General features: G+C 43.3%; 1 long non-coding RNA gene across 1 annotated transcript in view; it reads left to right on the forward strand.

Moving 5' to 3' along the window:
• LOC137626576 (uncharacterized) overlaps positions 1-11,630 on the forward strand; it is a 49,395-nt gene extending 37,765 nt beyond the window's left edge. The window contains exon 3 of the long non-coding RNA XR_011041058.1: positions 10,481-11,630. This is a non-coding gene — a long non-coding RNA (uncharacterized lncRNA). The remainder of the gene's footprint in view (positions 1-10,480) is intronic.
• Positions 11,631-12,761: the final 1,131 nt, after the last annotated feature.

Genomic DNA, 12,761 nt, shown 5'->3' on the forward strand with positions numbered 1-12,761 from the left:
ACATCAATAAATACTTCTCACAACATGCACATGGCCACATACATACTCATACTTAACGCAGATTAACTTCATCCATGATTTTGTCACTTTTATCACTTTGGTACAGACCTCTTTAATAGATACCTCCACAGCATGCACAATATATGGACCCTTACTTAACGTTACTTAACCCTGGATAGGTACGCTCCTCGGACACCCCTTTAAGGGTATACTCGGACGCGAACGACCCCGACGCCAAAAAAAATTCTTGAAAAATCAGTTTTTGCAGTAACCTCCTTTTTTCTTTTGCCAAAAAAAACTTCAATGAATGCTTAAAACAACTGTAAAGATAAATACTACTCATCTGCAGAAAAACTATTTATTATAAATATTTTAAAAAATTAAGTAGAAAAAAAAGACCTGACATAAAATTTCATAAAAAAAAAGTTTATACATATATACACAAATCCTTTTAGGAATTGATTCTTGAATGTTTAGGACACATCTTGATGTATTTTGGATGAAGTCAGACCCATGGAGGTGAAGATCTGAAACGAGAAAAAAAGGGTAACTTTTTTTGGCCAAAAAAATTTGTCCAAATTTCATGAATTTTTTTGGGTACCCAAATGAAATAGGAAGTGGCTAATTTTTTTAGGGAATAAACATATGTTATCCTAAAATAGAAATATGTAAAAAAATCTTCATTATTTTGTAAATTACATTTATATCAGGGGCCATATCCAAAGGTAATTTTTTGAGTACTCAGAAATTTCGTAAAAAAATACATATATTTAATATATAATATGATATTTATGCAGGTAAAAATATACCAAAATATCACAAATTCTATAGGGAACAAGAATATATATAGATAGGGCAGCTTACGCTTCGGATATGTCCACAAAATGGCCGTCAACCACACTGACTCAGACTCCCTAATCTGCCACTTGAAATGTAGGAAGGGTATGTCAATTTCAAGGTGTTATTTACTAATCTAATTATTATTGGATATGCATAAAAATTGTATGGTGGGTTGCTGGATAATTGTCGATTATTTTACGACTATAAAATTAAAATTCTGACCCAAAAAAAATTTTTTGAAGGGAAATAAAATCGAAAAAAAAAAATGTAAAACAATATAATATTTTAGCTAAAAAAATTTGATGATATTCAATCAAAAAAAAAGTAAACAAAATTTTCCGACAAATAAACATCTAGAGGAATCATTACTCTGTGATAGTTCCTTAGTACGTAGTAATTTTGAAAGAATTGGGAAAAAACGAAAAAATGGCAATCACCGGAAAATCGAACACATACCTATATATACGCCATATCTGGCTAAAAAAAAAGATAGGCATGGGTAGCCAGATCATCTAGAAACACTTTCCAACACTATAAAAATATAAGTTTTGCGACACTACTTGCCAATTCCTTACGGTAACATAACTAAGCGAAAAAATGCAAAACAAATAAAAAGGGGCACTCGCGGAAAAATGGCTAACATTCTAATATACGGCATTTCAGAAAAAAAAAATTCAGCCACGTGCTAGGCAAACCATCAAGGCACATTTTCCGACAAATAAACATCTAAATGAATCATTACTCTGTGATAGTTCCTTAGTACGTAGTAATTTTGAAAGAAATGGGAAAAAACGAAAAAATGGCAATCACAGGAAAATCGAACACATACCTATATATACGCCATATCTGGCTAAAAAAATAAAGATAGGCATGGGTAGCCAGATCATCTAGAAACACTTTCCAACACTATAAAATTATAAGTTTTGCGACACTACTTGCCAATTCCTTACGGTAACATGACTAAGCAAAAAAATGCAAAACAAATAAAAAGGGGCACTCGTGGAAAAATGGCCATTCTAATATACGGCATTTCAGAAAAAAAAAAATTTCAGCCACGTGCTAGGCAAACCATCAAGGCACATTTTCCGACAAATAAACATATAAATGAATCATTACTCTGTGATAGTTCCTTAGTACGTAGTAATTTTGAAAGAAATGGGAAAAAACGAAAAAATGGCAATCACAGGAAAATCGAACACATACTTATATATACGCCATATCTGGCTAAAAAAAAAAGATAGGCATGGGTAGCCAGATCATCTAGAAACACTTTCCAACACTATAAAAATATAAGTTTTGCGACACTACTTGCCAATTCCTTACGGTAACATGACTAAGCAAAAAAATGCAAAACAAATAAAAAGGGGCACTCGCGGAAAAATGCCCAACATTCTAATATACGGCATCTCAGATAAAAAAAAAAGACATGCACGTGTTAGCCCAACCATCAAGGCACACTTTCTAACACATAAACATGAAAAAAAATCAATAATATACGGCAATTCCTTACTACGTAGTAAATTTTTACAAATATTGAAAAAAAAAAAACAGAAATTGGCAACCGCAGTTAAATACCCAATATACCAATACTTACGTCGTATCTGACAAAATCAAAATCACGCATGGGTAGCCAGATCATCTAGACACACTTTCCAACACTAAAAAAGCAAAAGTTTTACGACACTATTTCGCAATATCTTACGGAAAAATGACTTGGCAAAAAAATGAAAAAAAATTAAAAAGGGGTACTCGCGGTAAAATGCCCGACATTCTAATATACGGCATCTCAGATAAAAAAAAAAGACATGCACGTGTTAGCCCAACCATCAAGGCACACTTTCTAACACATAAACATGAAAAAAAAAATGAATAATATACGGCAATTCCTTACTACGTAGTAATTTTTACAAATATTGAAAAAAACAGAAATTGGTAACCGCAGTTAAATACCCAATATACCAATAACTACGTCGTATCTGACTAAAACAAAGTCATGCATGGGTAGCCAGATCATCTAGACACACTTTCCAACACTAAACAAGCAAAAGTTTTACGACACTATTTGGCAATATCTTACGGAAAAATGACTTGGCAAAAAAATGAAAAAAAATGAAAAAGGGGCAATCGCGGTAAAATGGTCCTCGTGGTGATGAACGACATTTTAACTAAAAAAAAAATCATGCACATGGTAGCCAAACAATCCACCAAGACTTTCCACAACTGATAACCTATACAAGTTGCACCATTCTACGACAATTTCATAATACGTAATAACTTTGATAATTATGCAAACTACCTTAGAAGGGTAAACTCGGTCGCGCTCGACCCCGACTCGTCTCAGAAATCGGGGAAGGAGTACAGCTACAGCAATGCACATCTGGACACTACTAGAGCGTGTAGGGGAGACACCTCCTGCAGGTCGATCACCCACAAATTCAGTCACGGGGGTGAGTCACGTGAGAAAAACCTGTTTTTTTTTTACGCTCGGGGTCGCGAACGACCCACCGTACCTATCCAGGGTTAACTTCAAACCAAGCCTTTGTCATTTTTTGACCTTTCTAAAGCCCTCTCAAGTAAGTGCTTCCCAAGAATGCACTTGGCCCCTTACTTACATTGCTTAACTTGAAACTAAGCCTTTGCCATTTTTCAGCCTTTTTACAGCCCTCTCAAATAAGTACTTCTCAAGAATGCACATGGTCCTCTACTTACGTTGCTTAACTTCAGACCAAGCCTTTGTCATTTTTCAACATTTTTACAGCCCATTTTTTACAGGTATTCCATTTTTTTCAATATTAATCTTACCCGATGATCATGTAGCTGTCAACTCTGTTGCCCGACAGAAAAATCTAAGGTCGGGATACGCCAGCGATCGCTATACAGGTGGGGGTGTACAACAACAGCGGCATCTGTCGAGTAGGTACTCAGGTACTTCTTGTCAACAAGAACTCAATTTTTCCTCTGTCGTGCCACCGGCAAGACCTACTTGGATACGCTGTTGTTTCTGGAGTTGTTTTCACGATTTTGGTGATGTATTCGCTCTAGATTTTAGCTTTCGCTATTCAGGAACTATTATCATTAGCTTATCAAGCTTTTTGTTTAGATTTTGGATTTCCCCCTTGGCTAATTCAAGAATTCAAGATGTCTGACCATTCTCAAGTCCCTAAGTACAGACAGTGTAGCGTTAGGGCTTGTTCTAGGCGTCTTCCGAAGGCCTCCATAGATCCTCACACCGTTTGTTCCAATTGTAGGGGTAAATCCTGTCAATTGGAAGATCGATGTGAGGAATGCGCTGGGCTTTCGGAATTCGATTTTAACGAATTCCTAAAGAATGCACGTAGGCTAGAGAAGGATAGGATCAGGAGGAGTTCTTCTCGCTCGTTTGATTTTTCCTCTCCCCATGCCCCTCAACCTATTCCTTCCCCTGTAGTGGTGACTCCCGACCCTGCTACTAGTGCTCAACCCTCCATGGCGGACATGATGCGTGCCATTCAGGCTCTTGGTGACAGAGTGGAGTCATTAGCTAATGACCGGAATCAACTTTTGGCCGATGTCAAAGAGTTGAAAGCGAAAAGTGCAGTGGGAAGTGTAGTGAGTGCAAGTGAGGTGAAAAGTGTCAGTGTCAGTGTTGCGCATGAGGGTACATCTGTTCGTGCCAGTCGTCCTCCCAGTCCGGGACCTCTTGCAAGCTCCCAAGCCCAGGGGAGAAGCAATGTCGAAGGACCAAAGGGTTCGACAGGCCTTGATCAGCGTACGGATGTACCCTCAGTGGTTGCGGACGTATCTGTCAGAGATCGTTCCATCCAAAAACAGACGAGTGAGCCCACTCATTCCTCGTCTGTGGAAGAAGTTTCTAGGAAGAAACGTTGGACCAAGGTCTCACGACCTCTCAAGCGCAAGGTCCCTTCCGAGCGAGTCCAACGGCCCAGGTGTAGCCACTGGGTCAGTTCGGACTCGCCGCAGTCTTCCGAAGACTGCACACCTCCCAAGAGAGGTAGAGTGGTTCCGCAGCAGGCAACCACGGTAGACCCTAAGTGGTCCTTGCTGCAGACTATGCAGTCTCAGCTTTCTTCCTTCATGCAGGAGTATCGTGCTGAGAAGGTTGACACTGCACCTGTTAACCTACAACCTGCCACGGTTGTGCGCTCAGCAGATACTGCGGCTGCCTGCTCCCACCCTCCACCTGTGAGAGCTCCACCACCGATGCGCAGTCGACCCTGCCAGACGCATGTTCATGCTGCACCCTCCGTTGACATGCGTGAGCTACCGCATCAGCAGTGGGAAGGTGCTGTCAAGCTGCCGTGTTTTGACGCAATGCGGCATGCTCCGCAACCCACGGCAGTCCCTCCCATGCACCAGCACTCCGCTTTTGTTGTTGCCAGCTTGCAGACTGACCAGCAGCGGCATGATGTTGGATCCGGTGCAGCTACGCATGCACCCGTGCTGCCGTATTCAGCCGTTCAGCTTTCTGCTCCACCTTTGCCACTTCCTCCTCAGCATTCGGATGATGGAGTATCTGATGACGACGAAGCTGCGCATTTGGACGATCCGCAATCCGACATAGAAGAACCCAAGTCTACGCCTCCCTCCTTAGACTTTAGGAAAGTCCTTGCCCTGTTTAGGGAGTTGTATCCGGAACAGTTTGTGTCTGCAACCCCGCGCTCACCTCCCTCCGAGTTCGCTTTAGGCATGCAGTCAGCAGCTCCTGCCTTCACGAAACTCGTACTTGCGCGCTCATCCAAGAGAGCTTTGAGGGTACTGGGAGAGTGGTTGCAGTCCAAGAAGCAACTGGGAAAGACTGCTTTCATCTTTCCGCCTACCAAGCTTGCTTCCAAATCTAGCGTCTGGTATGCCACGGGAGAGGAACCCGGCTTGGGAGTTCCTGCCTCTGCCCAGGGCGACTTCTCAAGTCTGGTTGACTCTCCCCGCAGGCTGGCTATGAGACGATCTAAGATTTGCTGGTCCTTTTCTGACATGGACCATCTGTTGAAGGGAGTTTTTCGTGCTTTTGAGATCTTCAACTTCCTCGACTGGTGTTTGGGAGCGTTAAGCAGAAAGACTTCCCCTTCGGATAAGGACTCTGCCATGCTTATCATGTCTAGTATGGACAAAGCCATTCGGGATGGGTCTGGGGAGCTTGCGGCTTCGTACGTGTCTGGAGTGCTTAAGAAGAGAGATCATCTTTGCTCCTTCTTGTCTGCGGGGATCACACCATGCCAGAAGTCAGAGTTGATGTTTGCTCCGCTTTCCAAGTGTCTCTTTCCGGAAGAGCTGATCAAGGGGATTGCTGCCTCGTTGATCCAGAAGGATACCCATGACCTGGTGGCTTCTTCCGCACGTAAGGTCAAAGCTTTACCTTCCGTGCCTAGACCTAGGATGGACACACCAGCGTCTAGGTTCATCCCGCCCTTTCGTGGCAGAACCTCCAGCAGAGGAGGTACCCGTGCCGACAGTCATCGTGGCAAAACGAAGAAGGGTTCCAAGTCCTCAAAAGGCAGAATCTGACTGCCTACCTCTCCAGACAGCAGTGGGAGCCAGGCTCAAGAACTACTGGCAGGCTTGGGAGAGCAGAGGTGCAGACGCTCAGTCTGTGAAGTTGCTAAGGGAGGGGTACAGGATTCCGTTCTGGCGCAGTCCCCCTCTAGCAACTACTCCCAACTACAAGGAGAAGGACAAGAGGCTAGCTTTGCAACAAGAGGTGTCTCTCTTGCTACAAAAGGGAGCGGTAGTCATAGTCCGGGACCATCAATCCCCGGGCTTCTACAACCGTCTCTTCCTGGTAGCGAACAAGACAGGAGGGTGGAGACCGGTGCTGAACGTCAGTGCTCTCAATGCTTTTGTCACCAAGCAGACGTTCACAATGGAGACGACGAAGTCGGTGCTAGCATCGGTCAGGAAGGAAGACTGGATGGTCTCGTTGGACCTAAAAGACGCGTACTTTCATGTCCCCGTCCATCCAGACTCCCAACCTTTCCTAAGGTTCGTCTTTGGAAAGGTCGTGTACCAGTTCCAAGCCCTGTGCTTTGGCCTAAGCACGGCACCTCTTGTGTTTACCAAACTGATGAGGAATATTGCCAAATTCCTTCACTTGGCAGACATCAGAGCCTCCCTCTATTTGGACGACTGGCTTTTAAGAGCTCCGTCAAGTCGTCGCTGTCTGGAGAATCTCAGATGGACTATGGATCTGACCAAGGAATTGGGTCTCCTGGTCAATGTAGAGAAGTCCCAACTTGTCCCATCCCAAACCATTGTCTATCTAGGTATGGAGATTCAGAGTCGAGCTTTTCGGGCTTTTCCGTCGGCCCCCAGGATCAGTCAAGCCCAAGAATGCATCCAGAGCATGCTGAGAAGGAACCGATGTTCAGTCAGGCAGTGGATGAGTCTAACAGGGACACTTTCATCGCTGGCTCAGTTCATCGAGTTAGGGAGACTCCACCTCCGCCCCCTTCAGTATCATCTAGCTGCTCACTGGAGAAAGGACATGACGCTAGAAGCGGTCTCAGTTCCTATATCCGAAGAGATGAGGTCTGCACTGACGTGGTGGAAGAACAGCATTCTTCTCAAGGAAGGTCTACCATTGGCTGTTCAGACCCCCGACCACCTTCTCTTCTCGGACGCATCGGACACGGGCTGGGGTGCGACACTGGACGGACGGGAATGCTCGGGCACGTGGAATCAGGAGCAAAGAACACTTCACATCAACTGCAAGGAGCTATTGGCAGTTCATCTGGCCTTGAGAAACTTCAAGTCCCTCCTTCTAGGCAAGGTGGTGGAGGTGAACTCCGACAACACTACAGCCTTGGCGTACATCTCCAAGCAAGGAGGGACTCATTCGAGGAAGTTGTTCGAGATCACAAGGGACCTCCTCACCTGGTCAAGAGATCGAAAGATTTCGCTGGTAACGAGGTTCATTCAAGGCGACATGAATATCATGGCAGATCGCCTCAGCCGGAAGGGTCAGGTCATACCCACAGAGTGGACCCTTCACAAGAATGTTTGCAGCAGACTATGGGCCCTGTGGGGTCAGCCCACCATAGATCTATTCGCTACCTCGATGACCAAGAGGCTCCCGATTTATTGTTCACCGATTCCGGACCCAGCAGCAGTTCACGTAGATGCCTTTCTTCTGGATTGGTCCCATCTAGACCTGTATGCGTTCCCTCCGTTCAAGATTGTCAACAAGGTACTGCAGAAGTTCGCCTCTCACGAAGGGACACGGTTGACGTTGGTTGCTCCCCTCTGGCCCGCGAGAGAATGGTTCACCGAGGTACTGCAATGGCTAGTGGACGTTCCCAGGACTCTTCCTCTAAGAGTGGACCTTCTGCGTCAGCCGCACGTAAAGAAGGTACACCCAAGCCTCCACGCTCTTTGTCTGACTGCCTTCAGACTATCGAAAGACTCTCAAGAGCTAGAGGCTTTTCGAAGGAGGCAGCCAGAGCAAGGAGGACATCCACTCTCAAGGTCTACCAGTCAAAATGGGAAGTCTTCCGAAGCTGGTGCAAGGCGAATGCAGTTTCCTCAACCAGTACCTCTGTAACGCAGATAGCTGACTTCCTTTTACATCTAAGGAATGTAAGATTCCTATCAGCCCCTACGATCAAAGGTTACAGAAGCATGTTGGCAGCAGTCTTCCGCCACAGAGGCTTAGACCTTTCCACCAACAAAGGTCTACAGGACCTCCTTAAGTCTTTTGAGACCTCAAAGGAGCGTCGGTTAGCCACACCAGGCTGGAACCTAGACGTGGTTTTAAGGTTCCTGATGTCAGCTAGGTTCGAACCGCTTCAATCAGCCTCTTTTAAGGATCTCACATTAAAGACTCTTTTCCTCGTTTGCTTAGCAACAGCTAAAAGAGTCAGTGAGATTCACGCCTTCAGCAGGAACATAGGTTTTACATCTGAAACGGCTACATGTTCCTTGCAGCTTGGTTTTTTAGCTAAAAACGAGCTTCCTTCTCGTCCTTGGCCCAAGTCGTTCGAGATCCCAAGCCTGTCCAACTTGGTTGGTAACGAACAAAAGAGAGTACTTTGCCCAGTAAGAGCTCTTAAGTACTATTTAAGACGCACAAAGCCATTACGAGGACAATCAGAAGCTTTATGGTGTTCTATCAAGAAACCTGCTTTACCGATGTCTAAGAACGCAGTTTCTTATTACATCAGGCTTTTGATTAGAGAGGCCCATTCTCATCTGAAGGAAGAAGACCATGCTTTGCTGAAGGTAAGGACACTTGAAGTTAGAGCTGTGGCTACTTCAGTGGCCTTCAAACAGAACCGTTCTCTGCAGAGTGTAATGGATGCAACCTATTGGAGAAGCAAGTCAGTGTTCGCATCATTTTACCTTAAAGATGTCCAGTCTCTTTACGAGAACTGCTACACCCTGGGACCATTCGTAGCAGCGAGTGCAGTAGTAGGTGAGGGCTCAACCACTACATTCCCATAATCCCATAACCTTTTTTAATCTTTCTCTTGAAATGCTTTTTATTGTTGTTTTTTGGGTTGTACGGAAGGCTAAGAAGCCTTCCGCATCCTGGTTGATTTGGCGGGTGGTCAAATTCTTTCTTGAGAAGCGCCTAGATTAGAGGTTGTGATGAGGTCCTTTAGTATGGGTTGCAGCCCTTCATACTTCAGCACCTAGGAGTCGCTCAGCATCCTAAGAGGATCGCTAGGCTCAGTAAGGAAGACGTACTTAAAAAGGCAGAGTAATGGTTCAAGTCGACTTCCTTACCAGGTACTTATTTATTTTATGTTTGTTATTTTGAATAACTGCTAAAATGAAATACGGGATACTTAGCTTCTAATGTTAACATGTATGCTGGTCTCCACCCACCCCCCTGGGTGTGAATCAGCTACATGATCATCGGGTAAGATTAATATTGAAAAATGTTATTTTCCTTAGTAAAATAAATTTTTGAATATACTTACCCGATGATCATGAATTTAAGGACCCTCCCTTCCTCCCCATAGAGAACCAGTGGACCGAGGAGAAAATTGAGTTCTTGTTGACAAGAAGTACCTGAGTACCTACTCGACAGATGGCGCTGTTGTTGTACACCCCCACCTGTATAGCGATCGCTGGCGTATCCGACCTTAGATTTTTCTGTCGGGCAACAGAGTTGACAGCTACATGATCATCGGGTAAGTATATTCAAAAATTTATTTTACTAAGGAAAATAACATTTTTTTCTTTCTGGGTCTCAGGCATCAAGACACAATCAATTAATCAACTATTTCACACAGTTCATTTATACTTTACAGACAAGGACTTGCAGCTATTCTTCAAGCTTTCCCATTTTGACAACCTTGTCTTAAAACAGTTCAATTGTATTCTCCAGAATGCATATTCAATGTTTGAAACTCCCCATATCTCAATATTCATTGTGTACAATTTTGTACATAGTAATTGTACAATTTTCAGTAAATATTGGCACATAAGTCACCTTATCTAATCATTCTTGTTCAAAATACACTAATCTACAATGAACTACATATATTTCATTGAGTCTTTTGAATCTCTCTCTCTCTCTCTCTCTCTCTCTCTCTCTCTCTCTCTCTCTCTCTCTCTCTCTCTCTCTCATTTTTTTTTGTATTTAATGAATGAATGTAATGATAGCTAAAAGGACAAGAATATTAATTTATTTTATTTTCAGACGCTGATCATAATTATCAAGAAGATGAGATTCTTCCTGGACTGTGGCTCAAGAGCCCATCTTCAAGTCACATGACTATGAAGATAGTATGCCGTGGTAAATAAAGGTAAGTGGTTGCCTAGATAAAGAAAAAAAATAGTTGAAATTAGAATGCTCGTGCTTTTTAGGCTATTGAAGTACAGTGAGCCCTCGCTACTTCGCGGTTCGACCATTGCGGATTCACGACTTCGCGGAGGTTTTTCATTAAATACGGCATCCGATTTCATCAGCAAACCACTCGCAGAATAAGAAAGTCTACAGTTTCCTCTTGAATCTGGTAATGTCTTCAATTATTCGTATGTCTCGTGGGAGCTTATTGTATAGTCTGGCCGCATATCTAAAGGCTCTAGAGCCTACAGTAGACATATATCTAGGTTCTAATAGTTTAAAACCATCTGTGGTTATTCTCGTGTCAGGACAATATGTTGCCTGGACAATATGTAGCAATTCTTTTAGATATTTTGGATGACCGGTTCTGATAGATTTGTAGATTATTGTGCATATTTTAAAACTAAAAGGGATTATTAGTTATCGAAATGATTACATCACGCGTCAATATTGTCTTTAATACTTTGTGGACTAAGAAACACAAATAGAGTGTCAGTTTGTGTGACTTGATGGAAGAGTTTAAAGGTATTTTCTATGTAAACATATATGTTTTATCTATAATAGGTAACAACAAATATTAGGAATTACCTAAAGGGGGATATAAAGAACCAATGTTTCTGTTGAGTTTTACCCCTGAAAGACTTAAAGGAGACTATACACAAATTATAAAGGTGATTTAACGAGACGTACAAATTTGGCAGGGCTAACAAACTTGGATACTTTGCTAATTGAATGTTCACATTTAACAGTGTGGTACAAAACCGTTCTTATTTAAGCATTGGTTCCACAATCGGGAAATGTAGTATGGGACACCATTTAAGTGTAAATCTATCAAACTACTGTTTAAGAACCTATTTCAAAAGTGCATTCTTTTTAAACCATGCTTGTTTTTCCTAGGTGACGTAGGCAATCTTAGATGTGCTGCTCTTCTGGCAATGATCTTGGCTTTTCCTAAAACATACAGTAGTTGTCTTTTTTATAATCATGCTTTTTTCGTGCCGAATTCAGAAGTACGCCCTTATTAAACCATGCTCGTTTTTTCTAATAATAATAGTTAAAATTTGTCAATTTTCAATATTAATCTTACCCGATGATCATGTAGCTGCAACTCTGTTGCCCGACAGAAAAAACCTAAGGTCGGGATACGCCAGCGATCGCTATACAGGTGGGGGTGTACAACAACAGCGCCATCTGTCGAGTAGGTACTCAGGTACTTCTTGTCAACAAGAACCAATTTTTCCTCTGTCGTGCCACCGGCAAGACCTACTTGATACGCTGTTGTTTCTGGAGTTGATTTCATGCTTTTTGGTGATGTATTCTCTCTAGATATTAGCTTTCGCTGTACAGGAGTTATTATCATTACCTTATCAAGCTTTTTTGATTAGTTTTGGATTAATTGTTGACGACTTTGATAGATTTTGGATTCCCCCCTTGGCTAATTCAAGATGTCTGACCATTCTCAAGTCTCTAAGTACAGGCAGTGTAGCGCTAGGGACTGTTCTAGGCGTCTTCCGAAGGCCTCTATAGATCCTCACACCGTTTGTTCCAATTGTAGGGGTAAATCCTGTCAATTGGAAGATCGATGTGAGGAATGCGCTGGGCTTTCGGAATTCGATTTTAATGAATTCCTTAAGAATGCACGTAGGCTAGAGAAGGATAGGATCAGGAGGAGTTCGTCTCGCTCTTTTGATTTTTCCTCTCCCCATGCCCCTCAACCTATTCCTTCCCCTGTAGTGGTGACTCCCGACCCTGCTACTAGTGCTCAACCCTCGATGGCGGACATGATGCGTGCCATTCAGGCTCTTGGTGACAGAGTGGAGTCATTAGCTAATGACCGCAATCAACTCTTGGCCGATGTCAAAGAGTTGAAAGAGAAAAGTGCAGTGGGAAGTGTAGTGAGTGCAAGTGCGGTGAAAAGTGTCAGTGTCAGTGTTACGCATGAGGGTGCATCTGTTCGTGCCAGTCGTCCTCCCAGTCCGGGACCTCTTGCAAGCTCCCAAGCCCAGGGGAGAAGCAATGTCGAAGGACCAAAGGGTTCGACAGGCCTTGATCAGCGTACGGATGTACCCTCAGTGGTTGCGGACGTATCTTGCAGAGATCGTCCCATCCACAAACAGACGAGTGAGCCCATTCA

The sequence above is a fragment of the Palaemon carinicauda genome, chromosome 34 (genome assembly GCF_036898095.1).
Source record: "Palaemon carinicauda isolate YSFRI2023 chromosome 34, ASM3689809v2, whole genome shotgun sequence".
Taxonomy (NCBI): Eukaryota; Metazoa; Arthropoda; class Malacostraca; order Decapoda; family Palaemonidae; genus Palaemon; species Palaemon carinicauda.